The sequence below is a fragment of the Hyaena hyaena genome, unplaced genomic scaffold, assembly GCF_003009895.1.
Source record: "Hyaena hyaena isolate Hyena2069 unplaced genomic scaffold, ASM300989v1 scaffold_641, whole genome shotgun sequence".
NCBI classification, from domain to species: Eukaryota; Metazoa; Chordata; class Mammalia; order Carnivora; family Hyaenidae; genus Hyaena; species Hyaena hyaena.
This window is the reverse complement of record NW_024081276.1, coordinates 381,845-397,219: the sequence shown is the minus strand read 5'-3', so window position 1 is coordinate 397,219 and position 15,375 is coordinate 381,845. Positions and strand designations below refer to the sequence as shown.

The following is a 15,375-nucleotide window of genomic DNA, read 5'->3' as shown; positions in this document are numbered from 1 at the left end:
TTAAATAACTTTATCTTGAGAGACAGACAGCCAGCAAGGTAGGAGCAGAGAGAGAGACAGAATTTGAAGCAGGCTCCAGGCTCTGAGCTGCCAGCACAGAGCCCGACGCGGGGCTTGAACCCACGGACTGTGAGATCATGACCTGAGCCGAAGTTGGATGCTCAACTGACTAAGCTACCCAGGCACCCCAAAGAGGGCTGCTTTGATCCTCACATAGGGCTGAAGCCTGGGAAACACTTTCGAAATGGGAAGCTCCAGAGAATGGGTTGGAATAATAGGGAACAATTGGGAAACATGTCAAATAAGCAGGGCTGACCATCCAAACAACCGGACAAGAAAAACTCATAGAAAGAGCCACACCTAAAACCAAGATGGAAGCTGGGGAAGCTAGAAAAGAGTGAATATTCTAAACAGAACATGGGGCAGGGTCTGTGACAATCCCAAGCTGGCCTGGATAGCCCTGCAGAGGCACCTTCCAAATATGATTCCAGATACCTGAGGTGAGCTGCCTTCAATTTAGTGATACTGGTTGAGAAACAACAGGGGCATGGACAAGAGACAATATCAAGACCTGGATGAACTGAGAATGGACAGAGTAGTGGTTAAGGTGATTAGGGATGGGTGACACATGGAGCCTCCAGCGGAGGGTAGTATAACAACCCCACATACCTTCCTGGAACTACTAGAGTATTATAATGAACTTAGCCCTCCAATAAATGATAAAGACGTTTTCAAGTAATACATGGCAAAGGTGATAGAGCATTTCATACTCTGGGAAACAGAGCCGGAGGACATGTGCAGCCTGTTTAAAGCTGAAATAATTGTCCTTTCTATCAGCTCTAGAAAGATCAGTGAGCTGTATCTGCCACCGTTCAGAGGGATACAAAAGAAAATTAGCATTCTTCTCCAAAGCAGGAAGGTGTAAGGAAGATCAAGAGGCCAACGAACTTCCAGGACCCAAAGGTTGGGCGTGAGATGCTCTCTGCCCACAGTGTTCTTCAAGTGCAAGTGGGAGGTTGGTGTAGGGCCTGGATGGACCTGCAGCTATTGGTAAAGCTGCCCCACAGCCACTGTGCATCTCACTGTGGAAGAGAAAAGCGAACAGATGGAAGTGTAGCTTTGTGTCCTTAGTGGTGTTGAGACAAATTGTTTCTTCATAAAACACTCATTGAACTTGCCATGGGAAGCAGAGAAAACAGGAATGGTCTTGGGCCAGAAGACTTACCATCTGAGCATATTCATTCTGCTAATTAAATACTCATCACCAAAGTCTATGGGGATTCTACTTGGCAAGGCCATTGAAATATGCAAATCATTATTCATCCATAGTTAAAATGTTTACCCCATCCCAGCTGCAGCAGTGGGACCTTGGAAAAAGACAGATCGAAAACACTCTCCCCTCCTTTTCTCTATTTTTACCCTCCAAAAAATGAACTAAGTATTTTGAGACAGAATCCATCATCTGAAATGCGAATCTTGGCTTTTCTACAGGTGCTAAGAAAAGCTTTATTTTACCTTTAATTTTTTTCTTAAAATTTCAGCTTGATGAACACCTGTTCCCTGAATCATGAATCAGTAAATCATAAAATTCAGTCCCATACCCTTCTAAATTTTAAACTTCACATTCAAACCAGAAGTGAAAAATTGACAAATAGACCCTTAGACCCAAGGTACAGAAGAATTAATTATTTTTCTATGTCTCAAGTGAATTACCAAGCACAGTTTTAACCATGATGAAAAATTTTATTTATTGCAAAACAACTGTGAAATGAAGTATTTTTGTAAGAACTTAAATATTATGGCTATTTTTCTTCATTAGTAATAGCCTTCCTTTCCAGAGAAATCTTCTGGTGCTGTAAGAATACAAAGAAAATATAAAACTAACAGGAAAAATACAAATGATTTTTTTTTTTTTTTTGCCTACGGTGCTCAGTTTAAATAACAAATCAGTTGTAGAATAAGAGCAGCATGTTGTAACTCTCCTATTGCTATATGTGCTGCTGTGAAATCCTGCTTGTATAATTCAGTACACATGACATATAATTGACAGAGAGATATAAAACAGGCTCATAACAGGGGGAATCACTAACAATAACAGGAAATATGGAATTCTCTCTCTCAAGCTTGTCAAGGCACTTCTTGACTTAGTATTAAGAGGCTCCCTCGGAGGTAACACCAAAGACTTTTGAAGAAAACAACCTTCAAATCATCAAGTAGTAGGTGGTGGGTGATCTAATAACGTGTGCAGGCTCTGAAAAGAGAGAGAGAGAGAGAGAGAGAATACGAATATTTTAAGTAAAACCTAGAATTTTTTTTTCTAGATGTACTCACCTCTTGTCCTTTTAAATTAAAGTAATTATTTGGGAAATATTTATTGACTATTATATTAGCAGCAGCATTAGCAGGGAGCAAAATGAAGTATGTAATATTTATTCCAAGAATATTTTCAGAACACCTGATATGTGCCAGGGATCTCTCCACACTCTGACAATGCAGTGTTGAAAAAGTTAAATAAAAATACAAGTAAAATAAGGAGCATATGAAAGCATATTGAACCCAAACCTTCTAGTTATTTCTTCTTTCTTAATTCCCCACCATGTTAGTTTTAATCCTGTGGAACATTTCACTGAATTGAAAACAGATACTCAAACAAATACTTGTACCCAAATGTTCATAGTAGTTCTATTCAAACTACTCAAAAGGTAGATATGACTCAGCTATCCAATGACAAATAGGTAAACAAAATGTCTAGACAATGAATGCTATTCATCTGGAATAAAGAAAGCAATATTGACACATGTTACAATGGAGATAAAGATTTACAACCTTGTACATGAACGTGAAAGAAACCAGGCACAAAAGACCACATACTGTATAGATTCATTTATATGAAACTTCCAGAATAGGTATATTCTTAGAGACAGATGACGGGTGGCTGCCAGGGGCTGGAGGTGGGAGTGAGGAATGAAGAATGACTGCCTAGTGAATAGGTAACTTTTTTTTTTCAAGTGAAGAAGATATTCTACAATTTGATGGAAGTGGTAGTTCCATAACATCATTAATACACTGAGTGCTGATGAGTTGTGCACTTTAAAATGGTTAGTGTTATTAAAGGAATTTAAACCTCACTAAAAAAAAAATCTACTGTTAAAAGTAATGATGTTATCCTACTGTCTGGATACGCTGAGAATATAAATTGCTTTGCCAACTAAAGTAGATCATCACACAATCGATTCGATCAGGGCAACTGTCAAGATGGCTGAAATCCTTAACATAGCCAAGTCTGGTTGGGTAACCGTGTCTAGACGTTGTCTCAGCCAGGGGTCCCTACTTTAAAATCATTACCATGGAGGTTGTTTCAGAGGTTTGGCCATGGCCCTTGGTGAAAAGAAAGCCCAGGAGACAACAATTCAATAGTAATTTTCTTGAAGACTTCAGAGCTTGACTTAAAGCTTGGAAAAGAAGCAGTGATTTCTAAAAAAGAAAAAAACTATAACACAATTTGGGAGGCCTTCAAATCCCTAGTTTGAAGTAAATTAATAAACTATTCATTCTACATGCTAAATAAATATGCATAAGAGATAATCTTTAATTGGAAATTAAAAAGTCACTGCTAAACTTGTCTTTATCCATATAAATCATATCATCAATTATTGCTGCTTCCCACTGTAGACTCTTCATATCTGTAAAGTGGAGATAGTTACCTTACTCACAAGGATTAGATGCATATTGGAAATGACTAAGTTCTTAGAAAGGACATACTTTATTAAATCCATAAAATGATACTTTAAATCTAGTTTTTTTTTAAAGTGTATTTATTTATTTAGGGAGAGAGAGAGAGAACAAGTTGGGGAGGGGGCAGAGAAAGAGGGTGACAGAGGAACCGAAGTGGGCTCTGTGCCGACAGCAGAGAGTCCAATGTGGGGCTCAAACTCAGGAACTGTGATATCATGACCTGAGCCAAAGTCAGATGCTTAACCAACTGAGCCATCCAGGCACCCTGAAAATACAGGCTTTTTAAGAGATAACAAGAGAGGGGAGAAACTGTACAAGTCAGACATAACTTGGGAAATGAAAGCGAAATAGACCCCACTCTATTGATGTCTACATGTGATTTGTATTAGTTTTGCCATAACCAGATAGAAAGTGTATTTGAAATACATTTTTTTCCAGGCACTTAGGATCAAAATTTAAACATCCTCTTCAGCCTTCTTTTCAGTGACTATCCTTTCCACCTCTCCATCAAATCACTGATTCTAAAGTCTGTATTTTAAAAGATTTTCTAAATGAATCTGTCATCCATTCCTTTTTTTTGTTAAAATTCCATTATCCTCATGGTAGGTGTATTAGGACTCTTCAGGGAAACATAATCAATAGCAGATTTTATATATATATGTATGTATTTATGTATATATATATTTTGTATATATATACACATATATAGGAACTATATATATATGTATGTATATGTATACACACACACACACACACACACACACACACTATAGGAACCAGTTCACAGGAGAGAGAGAGAGGGAGACAGAACCCCAAACATACTCCCAACTACCAGCACAGAGCCCGACGTGGGGCTCAAACTCAAACCTCTGGAGATCATGACCTGAACCAAAGTCGGACGTATAACTGACTGAGCCACTTAGGTGCCCCATACATTTCCAAAGTTTGAAGGCCAGTGTATTGTATTGAAAACATAGGTACTAGTATATTCCCTAGAATCATCCTTAGAGATTTGGAAAAACTGAGTTTTTACTATGCCCTTTCAAACTTAGAGCTTGTACCACTATCCCAGGAGACCAGGCAATCTAATTATTTCTGTTAAGGGAATGTTTACAAGCTCTAAGTCTACAAAGACATGTGTTCATCTAGATGAAGATATGCTGGGGGAGTGTGTAAATGTGTTAGAAACATAGCAATGTTTTTATATAACAATGAAGTGTATTTAGCAATAGGCTTAAAGTATCTCTGCCTCTAACTTTCCCTAACATTGAAAGCAGTGAACTTGAAACCCCTCTTTATTCCTGTATTCATAATTCCCTTTGGTTTGATGAACTTATTTATATTTATTTTAAGTTTATGTATTTATTTTGAGAGAGAGAGAGGAGGAAGTTCAGAGAGAGAAGGAGACAGAATCCCAAGCAGGTTCCACTCTGCCAGCACAGAGCCTGACAGGGAGCTTCAACTCATAAACTTGAAATCCTGACCTGACCTAAATCCAAAAGATGAACTAATTTCTAATCAGCAATCTTGCACTTTAGTCAGATGCTGCTTCTAGGAACTTCCCTTTTTCATGAACCTCAGGGATTGTCATGGGGTGCCCCAATCCATGGCTTGTCCAATGTTTCACAAGAACACCTTGTCCGGGTGCACAGCACCTGCAATCCTGACTTCTCTGGCATAAGAATCTCTGAAGTTACATTTTCAGTGGATCTACAGATGGAGCTTGAGTTAGGGAGAGTTTTCTGCTCTCGCTGTTGTACTGATCCAACTTTACTCACAGGCAGGGACAATCTAGGAAATCTTGAGTTATGTTGTTTGTGTATCTCTGTCCCCGTTTGATCAAGCCCTGCTCCTTCACACTCTGTGCTAATCCACCTCTACCTTCCCCATGCTGGGCACTTAAGAAATGCCCAGTAAATGTTTTATTGAATATAAATATGTCTTGACTATAAAATATAGCAGATACATAAAACAAGTACACAGAGCTTTATGAAATAAGGGAGACCATGGTAGGAGCCATAAGTAATGCACAGAAAGACTTCCATGGGGACCAAACAAAATAATCACCACCCATTTGCTTACCATACAGATGAAGATCAGTAAAAGAATAAGGGAAGAGGTGAGTCCAAAACTTAAAAGTCAGTGTCATTTCTTGTTTTTGAGCATTGAAAATGGCCAGAGTTCTCATCTAAAATTTCCCGGTCTATTCATGGTCAACAACTAGTATTTAGCCGTGTTAAAAAGCTACATTAAGGGGCACCTGAGTGACTCAGTCAATTAAGCATCCAACTCATGGTCTTGGCTCAGGTCGTGATCTCACGGTTGGTGAGTTAGAGCCTTGTGTCCGGCTTTGTGCTGCTGATGTGGAGTCTGCTTCGGATTCTCTGCCTCTCGCTGTCCCTCTCCCACTCCTGTGCTTTCTCTTTCAAAATAAATAAATGCACTTTCAAAAAAGCTACGTTGATTTTATTATTTAATTGTTTCCCCTCAATCAAGACACAAATATTTGTCAGGATATTTTATATTTATAACCCTAAATTCTCATAATAAAGTTAGACACAGAATATCCATACAATGCTGTTTCTGTCTTCAAGAAACATTGACATTATGGTCAGAAAGGGCCATAATTTTGCCTCTACCTCACAAACAATTTTTACTGCTATTAATTACAACAGTAATATGAATAATAACAAGAAGGAGAAAGAGAGAAAGAAAGGAACAAAATTAGTAATAGTAAGCAATCTTTGGCGTATGCTAAACACTGCACTAAGGAATAATGTGGGTAAACTTATAGTTACCTTACAATGAAGATACTACTTTTCTCTCCAATTTACACTGGGTTTAACAAGGAAGCACCAGGTTAGCAAATTTAAACAACTTGGCCAAGATCAGAGTTGGTATCAGAATATACGTATTCAACGCCAGGCTGCCTGAATCTCAGAGTACATTATGATCATTTTACTGATTACTCCCAATTTCATCATGTGGCTGAGGAAACTGAAGCTAAACAAAATTGCCCAAATTCAAGTGGGCATGGAAGCGGAGGCCACACACACACAGTTCCCTGGGACTCCCCAGATGAAACCCCTGCCTGACAGAGGGACGCCAAATCTTCTGTCAGGGCTGCCTTCTTTTTCTTGCCAAATTGTATGATCATAGGTTCAGGGCTGACTACTGCTTTCCGTCCCCTGTTGCCTTTACAATTTAAATGACCACATGACCAAAAAAAAAAAAGAAAAGTTCATTTTGTATAGGCTTCGGAATCAAGATGTGCTTCAAATCTCGTCTAACCTTGTCCAGTAGCTTGGTAACTTGAACAAGTCATTTACATTTTCTGTGCTTCCACCTGCTCACTTCATTCCTTCAACCATATTTACCTGGTGACAGTTCTGCCCCAGCATCTTCCCAGATGCCAGAGAGCCAGCAGTAAGCAACTAGGTCCTAACCTCAGGGAACACACATTCTCATGGGACACATAAGTAATAAAATACACACTGAAAATGAAAAAATATCTAAAACAATCAAGTAAGGCAGGCAATGAATGAGGAGACATAACTTAAAAATAGGGTGGCCATAAACACCAATAATCCAAATATGATTATTTTACCAGGTAAAATAATTGACATTGACATTGAAGTCGATGTCAATAAGCCATGGGTAGCGCATTTCTTTTATTTCCAGACTTGGAGGTGACCTTGTTAGAGTGGCCAGCTAAGGTCTTAATGGAAAGATGACAGTTGGGAAAGCTTTGAGTAGGCAGGGATTGTGACACATGTGATTATATGGATGGAGGGAGGAGAACAGGGAATTCAGAACAAAGGGTAAATGGTAGATACTACAACGTATGCAAAAATGCACAAGATCCCATTGCTAGAAAGCAAGGGGCTATGGTGGTGGAGGGGGAGTGCTAAGGTCACGCAGGTATGGGGGCCCCAGTGGCCATGGACCAGGCTTGGGGTTTTAGTCTCTGCATCATGGGAGGTCACCTAAGCATTTGAACAAAGGAGAGCCATACTCTTATTTCCTGTTTAAAATGTGACATTTTAGGGACACCTATGTGGCTCAGTCTGTTAAGCATTTGACTTCAGCTCAGGTCGTCATCTCATGGCTCATGAGTTCGAGCTCCCCATCCGGCTCTCCGCAGAGCCCACTTCGTATCCTCTATCCCTCTCTCTCTCCCATTCCCCCGCTCACACGTTCTCTCTCTCTCTAAAAAATCAATAAACATTTTTAAAAAAGTAAAATGTTACATTTTACAGAGATGACTGTTAATTTTTAGGCTGCATGCAACCATTATTTGAGATAAACCACGAAAATGGACCCCTCCTCACTCCCGGCACAAAGCAGCTTTCCACACAAATTAGTTCTTGCTGTCTCTTTCCCTTATTTAATCCTTAGAAGTCTGCAGACAGGAGATGACATTCTTAGAAGGGGGACACCCGGAGGTGCTGTTTCCTAGGAAAGCAGCTCACTGTTCTTTGTTCTGTGGCTGTCGGTTGGGCCTGGGTCTGAAAAAGTGGACTTTCAACACTGGCTTTTGCAAAGTCCCCAGGGAGACTGACAAACGCAGGGCCAGGATGCGGACAAAAGTTGGAGCGGGATTTGATCCACGTGGGAGGCAGATAATGAGAGGATTAATTCAGGTCAAGGGAAGAAAAAAAAAAAAAGCGAGGGAGTGAAAGAGGCGGCTTGGATGCATATTGGAATCGCAAGTGACTGAATGTAACCTTCCCTGCTGCAGGGACAGGGGACTCACAGTCCCTGGCAGTCTGCAGCAGCCCAGAGATCTTACCGGAAGGCCCATCTCTCAGGAGGATGCGGGAAGGGTTCCAATCTGAACACAGAAGAGGTCGGCTCAGCCCTCCCACAAACAGCTGATGAAGGGCAAAACTTGCTTTCAGAGTTGATAAAAGCACCCTCAAGGGAGCTGATGGCTTATACAATTGCTTCCAAAAGGAAACCCTTTCCCTCAGATGACTGCACACTGGATCAAACCAAACTCCACAAGCCGACCACGTTTTCAAAAGCAGGTGGCTCAGGTAAGGATGTTACTTAGATCCAGGTTTGCAAATTCACGAATCCCTTCATATATTTTTGAGAACCTTCTATGCGCCCAGAACTCCCTAAAGTGTGCCTCGGACTGAATGGCGATCAAAGTCATTGCTTTCTTGGAATGGAATATATATACTTTGAGGGCCAGAGGGGCCGACAAAAGGCAGAGAATATGCTAATTATAAGGCATGACCAGGGGAGATAGATGCTGAGGTTAAGAGGATTATGCCAGGGGTGAGTGAGGAGGGTGCCTTCTCTGGAGGAAGGAAGAGGAGGAAAGGCCAGCACAAATGAATGAGGTAGAGGAAAGGGACATCCCTTTGTTAGGTTATCAGTGAGTCTTCTTCATAGGTTAGAAGCCTCACTTAGTTTTCATTTTAGAAGAATCACTAGAGCTCGAGTGGCTTTAGGTTAGACCATCTTTCCTGGTTAGTTTTATTACTTCCCAGAGCTGTATTTAAGGGACAGCCTTTTCTGCTTCCCCAGCTGATTGAGTGGTGGATACAGAAGCCTCCTCTGACTCTTATCAAGAGTGTGCCCCACCCCCATCTCTCACCAAACTGGAGTCTTCAGCTGAGACACCTTACACCCAAGGAAGCTGGGATTATGACTGATGATCTCCCTTCTCCAGCAGAGTGTTCAAAGGTGCCCCATCAAACTCTCTTTGTTTACCTCCTGGACTCCTAAGATTCTCTCTTCATGCAGCCTTTCTTCTAAGGCTATGTAGATTTCCTCCTCAGGTTCAGCTTCTCCCAAATTCTTTACACTCTCATGCATTCTTCCAAGGTGACCTGGGAAAGCATCGTCTCTCCCTAATAAGCCAGAAGAGAGCCCTATATTTCTGCACACGCCCTAATCCACCCATCTATCTGTATCTACACCCTTATATACCCTTTTGTACCTAGGCTAACCCCCTTTCCTACTGCAATGGATTAACATCCTCCCTCCTGGGAAGGACAAATCCTGGATTTGGGCAGCAAATCCTATAAACAATTACTTACTCAGGTATTTCACTTCCATGATTATCCCTTTCCCTCATGCAGCATTAAGATTTCTTTGCTGAATCACCTCTAATATCCCCTGTTGTACGGTGCAAAACATTCGATAAGAGCTCCCCCCATCTCAACATTATAGCTACCTCCCTCCTTCTCTAGCTCAGGGCAGATGCTAAGAAACCTGGCCTTATATCCATGCTAGCCCTTCTTTCCTGAACTCACTCCCATCTGCTCTTTCCCTCCACCTTACCATGGGGACTGCCTTCACCAAGGTTGCTGGTGACTTTAACGTGGCTAACCCGGTGGGCCATTCAAGTTCTCACGTAGTTGACTTGTTTGCAGTGTTGGGAGATCCAAACCTTCCCTTATCTAATATATTTTGTTTAATTTCTCCTGATTTTCCTCATATTTTACCAGCTGAACACTCTCAGTCATCTTTGTTGGGTTTCCTCGCTTTTATAGAAAATGTGCTCTGCTGAAAATTAAATAAAGTGATGTCCCTAAATTACTTAATAAATGTATAATACTGTTATTTCTTTCTCTCTACACTGACCCCCCGTGTGTGTGTGTGTGTGTGTGTGTGTCAGTTTTCTTTGTCTTTCAGTGTGATTGAGTTAATTTCAAGGTACTCCACTGAGCATTTTTGTAGTAGTGTGGAGCTCATGTATTGAGACAGTTTTCATGCCTGCCTCACTGCCTGGATGACCTCACTGAGTTTCATGGCTTTCCAAAGCAACTGTACACTGAACATTCACAAACTAAATCTTAACCTATCCTCTTTCACCTGAGCTCCACACCCAAGAAATTCCTCACAATTAATACATCTAAAGGAGAGAAAGCTGTTAAAACCCTTCACACAGCATCTTTTCTAGCTCAGTAAATGACATCACATCCAATCAACTGCCTGGGTCAAAGATCTAGTGACATCTTCAAATTCCTTCTTCCCTTCAAAATCTTGATGAGATACCTCACCGTACCCCGTGAACTACACCGTCTTAATGTAGACCATATTCAACCATTTCTTACCATTTCTAGGGTTACATTATTTCATCCCTGGGCTATCACAGTCTTCTTACTGATCTCTCCATTTCCCCTCTTGCTCTCCTGAAGATTTATAACATAGCACTTTGTTTTCTAGTTTTCTGTCCTTTTTTCCCCTTCAAACTAAGATAGAAGATCTATTGATGAAAAGGACTCGCCTTTTGTCCCCAGTATATGCTCTGTGCCCTGAAGTATAGTCTGGAACACCACAGGCACAAAATATATGTGTTGACTAGATGCACCGCAAGTAAATGAATGCATATGGTTTGAAGATGGATCATGAAAACTTATCGGAAGAATAAAAATATTCAATGGTATTAAGGAAAATGTTATTTTTCTAACATTGCTTGGTTAATTCTATTCACTAGAGCTACTGATACAGTAAACAAAGAACCACCAACATATCCAGAAATTATAGTCTTGACTATGGTGTAAACTTGCCATTTAACTACAAGCAAAAGCATTCATCTATCTGGTACCCAACATCCCTTTTCTCTAAAATAAAAGCATTGATTTGATTTCTCCATTACCATCCAGATTTCATAACCTAATTTTGTATCTAGTTTAAAAGACCAAATTATTGATTCTCAGCAGCTTTATGTTTACAATTGTTCTTCTGTCTTATACCAAATAAATAAAATCAGTTTTAATTTATAGCTTGGAAAAAATTCTCACCACCCTTTTTTGTATAAGGAACAGCAATTTCTGCCCTTATGAAGTATCCCTATTGGATGAGCTGTTTTGTTTAATAAATGTAGTGAAATAAATAATATATAACATATATATTTAATATTTAATATATGTATTAAATATGTTTCTTGTGTAATATACATGTATAGTGTGTGTAAAACATCTCCCCAAAGTTCCAGCGGTTTATTGTAGCCTGCTTGTTGTAGGTCATGAGAGTTCATTGCTAACCATTCAGGAATTTTAAGAGTGAGTTATCAAATATTAGTAGCTTGAAAGTAGCCAAAGAGGAAGCCACAGAAGCCAAGAAACACTACAAATCGCGGGGGAGGGGGGGTTGTTTTTGTTTTGTTTTCCCCGAAATGCCTGTTTACCAGTAGACCACTACCAGTGACTATTTTTGTCACCAGAGCAATTAAGGATATGTATCTTGCCTTTCTGTAGAGCAACACACACACACACACACACACACACACAAATACACACACACTCAAAGGGAGAGAAAATTATTAGTAGTGCCTTAACTAAACACTTTATAAACCCCAAAATCCTTGATTTCCAGAAAAGCATTGTACATTTTATGTATTCATTAGACACATGTGAAAATTAAAGGCAGGAGGCCCGAATCATTCCTTCCATTGTTTTCCCTTTGCTTTCTTTTCTTTTCTTTTTTTCTTCTTGCCCTTCTCTGCACTTCTTTCTTTCTTTCAACAAAGGCATTGTTTAGAGAGGAGATTGACTGGAGTTTTAGGAGTATGACTTTCTGTCTCTATATAAACTTAGAAATATAAATAAATATGTAAAATCTAGAGTTGTAAGTTGAGCTAGTCAATGAGAGAAGGAGAGGAAAGAGGAGCTATTGGAAATAACATATGTAAGACACCAAAATTAAGGTCCATGAGGGAACGGGTGGAGAAGAAGCAGAAAGTATATACTAAGAAGAGGAGGAGTGGGATAATAAAGAGGGGACTTGCTTAACACTGTTCATTCATTCATTCATTCATTCAACAATTAACTATGCATATCTGTGATGAAACATGGAGACATCTATTTAACACAATGGGACACTTTCAGGTATTTTAGACTTAAATCTTTTTCATAAACACATATATCTAGATAATATAGTCTGTATGAGACAGGTCATGTAAGGTTTTAAGAATGCTCTGTTGATTAAGGATGGTATATTTGTCAGAGTTCTTCAGAGAAAAGAAAATGGAACCAAGAGTTTTATTATAAGGGACAGGCTTACATGATGTGAAGTCTGAGATGTCCCACAGTCTACTGTCTGCAAACTGGAAGGACAGGAAAACCGGTGGTATAGATTCCAGTTCAGGTCTGAAGGCCTTAGAACCGGAAGTGCCAACGTCTGATGATCAATGACCCAGCTCAACAGTGAGGCAGGATTAATTCAACCTTTTTATGCCTTTTAGTTCTATTCACATTCTCAATGGATTAGTAGAGGCCCATTCACACTGGAGAAAGCCGTCTGCTTTTCTCAGTATACCAGTTCAAATGCTAATCTCCTTGAGAAATACCCTCACAGATACATACAGAAATAAAGTTGAACCAGGCATTGCATGACCCAGTCAAGCTGACACACACAATTAGCCATCATAAGAGGGTAATGAGAATATAATAATGAAGACACTTTGTGCAAAAAGAATACAACTTTCTCCACATCACTGCTAGTAGAAATGAAAATTGGTACAGACACTTTGTAAAAACAGTGTGGAGTTTCCTTAAAAATTTAAAACTAGAACTACCTTACAACCCAACAATTGCATCATTAGGTATTTATCCAAGGGATACAGGTGTGCTATTTCAAAGGGGCACATGCAACCTAATGTTTATAGCAGCACTATTGACAACAGCCAAGGTATGGAAAGAGCCCAAATGTCCATCGATGGATGAATGGATAAAGATGTGATATATATATATATATATATATGGCAATCAAAAAGAATGAAATCTTGCCATTTACAACTACGTGGATGGAACTAGAGAGCATTACGCTAAGCGAAATTAATCAGTCAGAGAATGACAAATATCATATGACTTCACTCATATGAGGAATGTAACATACAAAACTGATGAATATAAGAGAAGGGAAACAAAAATTATATAAAAACAAGGAGGATGCAAAACATAAGAGACTCAAATACAGAGAACAAACTGAGGGTTGCTGGAGGGGTGCGGTCAAGGAAAAGGGTTAAATGGGTAAGGGCAGTTGTTGGGATGAGCACTGGGTGTTATACATAGGGAATGAATCACTGGAATCTACTCCTGAAATCATTACTGCACACTATGCTAACTAATTTGGAAATAAATAAATAAATAAATAAATAAATAGATAGATAAACAAATAAATATTTAGAAGCAACAACAAAAAGAATAGAACTTTCCTGGAAATGGAAACTTGAAATCACTTCTCAGAACAAAGGCACCAATAAATCCATGTTGTAGGGTGAGAGAAGTGCCTTGCTGTGAATCTAAGTCACATACAACTACCCAATCAGTCCCATTTTAGTAAAAACAATGGGACTACAATATCCCTCTATATGGAAGAGGTCACAGTAAAAGAATGTATTAGTTTTCTATTGCAGTGACAGCAAATTATCACACACATTAGCAACTCAAACCAACATGGATTTATGATCTTATAATTTGGCAGGTCAGAAGTCTGACATAGTAGGTCTGACCAGGCTGAAATTGAGGTGTTAGCAGAGCTATGGTCCTTTCTGGAATTTTTGTTTGTTTGTTTGTTTGTTTTATTTTTTTGAGAAAAGTATAAATATAAAGGAGGAAAAAAATTACTAAGTTGAGATTGAAGAGCCATGGGATTTGTTCACCTGCTCTGTAACTACAGGAGATGGAGAAAATGAGAAGGCAGAGGCCTGATCCTTTGTGCTTTCTGAGATGAGGAGAAAGTGTGCTTTGCTAATTCCCAGGCACCTCAGGTATGCTTGTTCAGGTGAATGGGTAAACCTGGGGCTACAGGTGTGCTTTGAGACCACTGCAAGTAAGGGAGAAGCATGAAGTCCAATCTCACAGAGCACCCCTGGCAAAAAATACTCTCATTGGCCAAATTTTTCTTTGGCTCTCCTAAGCTTGTTCAAGTGGGCCTCAAGTTTTGGGCTTCCGTCTTCATCTCTGTATCATCCAATGTTAGCAAGAACCGTACTAAGTCAGATGAGATAGAATTCCCCATACCCTTGTGTTTGATCACCCTTGATATGGAATTGGATTCCTCAGCCTTGATCATCCTCTGGGTCCAAGTTTTGTCTGATCATCTTGGCCTGTCTTCAAGAGGAATCCTGTTAGGGGTGGCTGGGTGGCTCAGTTAAGCGCCTGACTTCGGCTCAGATCATAATCTCATGGTTCATGTGTTTGAGCCCCGCTTTGGGCTCAGAGCCTGGAACTTGCTTCAGATTCTGTGTCTCCCTCTGTCTCTGTCCCTCCCCTGCTCATGCTCTGTCTCTGTCTCTCAAAAATGAATAAACATTAACAAAATTTAAAAGAAGAATCTTGTTAGGTCATTTTAATCAGAATCCCATCCGCTAACTCCTACCCTCCCTATTCCTTGGTTACAAATATTCACTTTTCCCTATTGTGTTTGGCATTGAACACAACCACTCCCTCACTGTGAAACCCCACATCAGTGGTCCCTCTAGCTATTGTGATGTCCTCTGTTGGATAAACGCTGATTTACCATTCTTTAAGGAGTGTTTTGTGAAAAAGTGTTTTCTTTAGCACCATCAATACCTAAAGAAAAGACTGTGTTTAAATCTCTTACCAACAGGACTCGCACCCTTCTACAGTGAACCAATAGGCACTAAGCTGAAGATGCTAGACATCACCGTAAAGG

At 39.8% G+C, this 15,375-nt stretch overlaps 1 long non-coding RNA gene across 1 annotated transcript; it reads right to left on the bottom strand.

The window, feature by feature from the left end:
- Nucleotides 1-3,301: 3,301 nt before the first annotated feature.
- LOC120219743 lies at nucleotides 3,302-13,665 on the bottom strand. Its single transcript, XR_005525377.1, has 3 exons — nucleotides 13,522-13,665; nucleotides 9,205-9,207; nucleotides 3,302-3,312 (listed from the first exon to the last, which is right to left on the bottom strand). It is a non-coding gene; the product is annotated as an uncharacterized LOC120219743 (long non-coding RNA).
- Nucleotides 13,666-15,375: the final 1,710 nt, after the last annotated feature.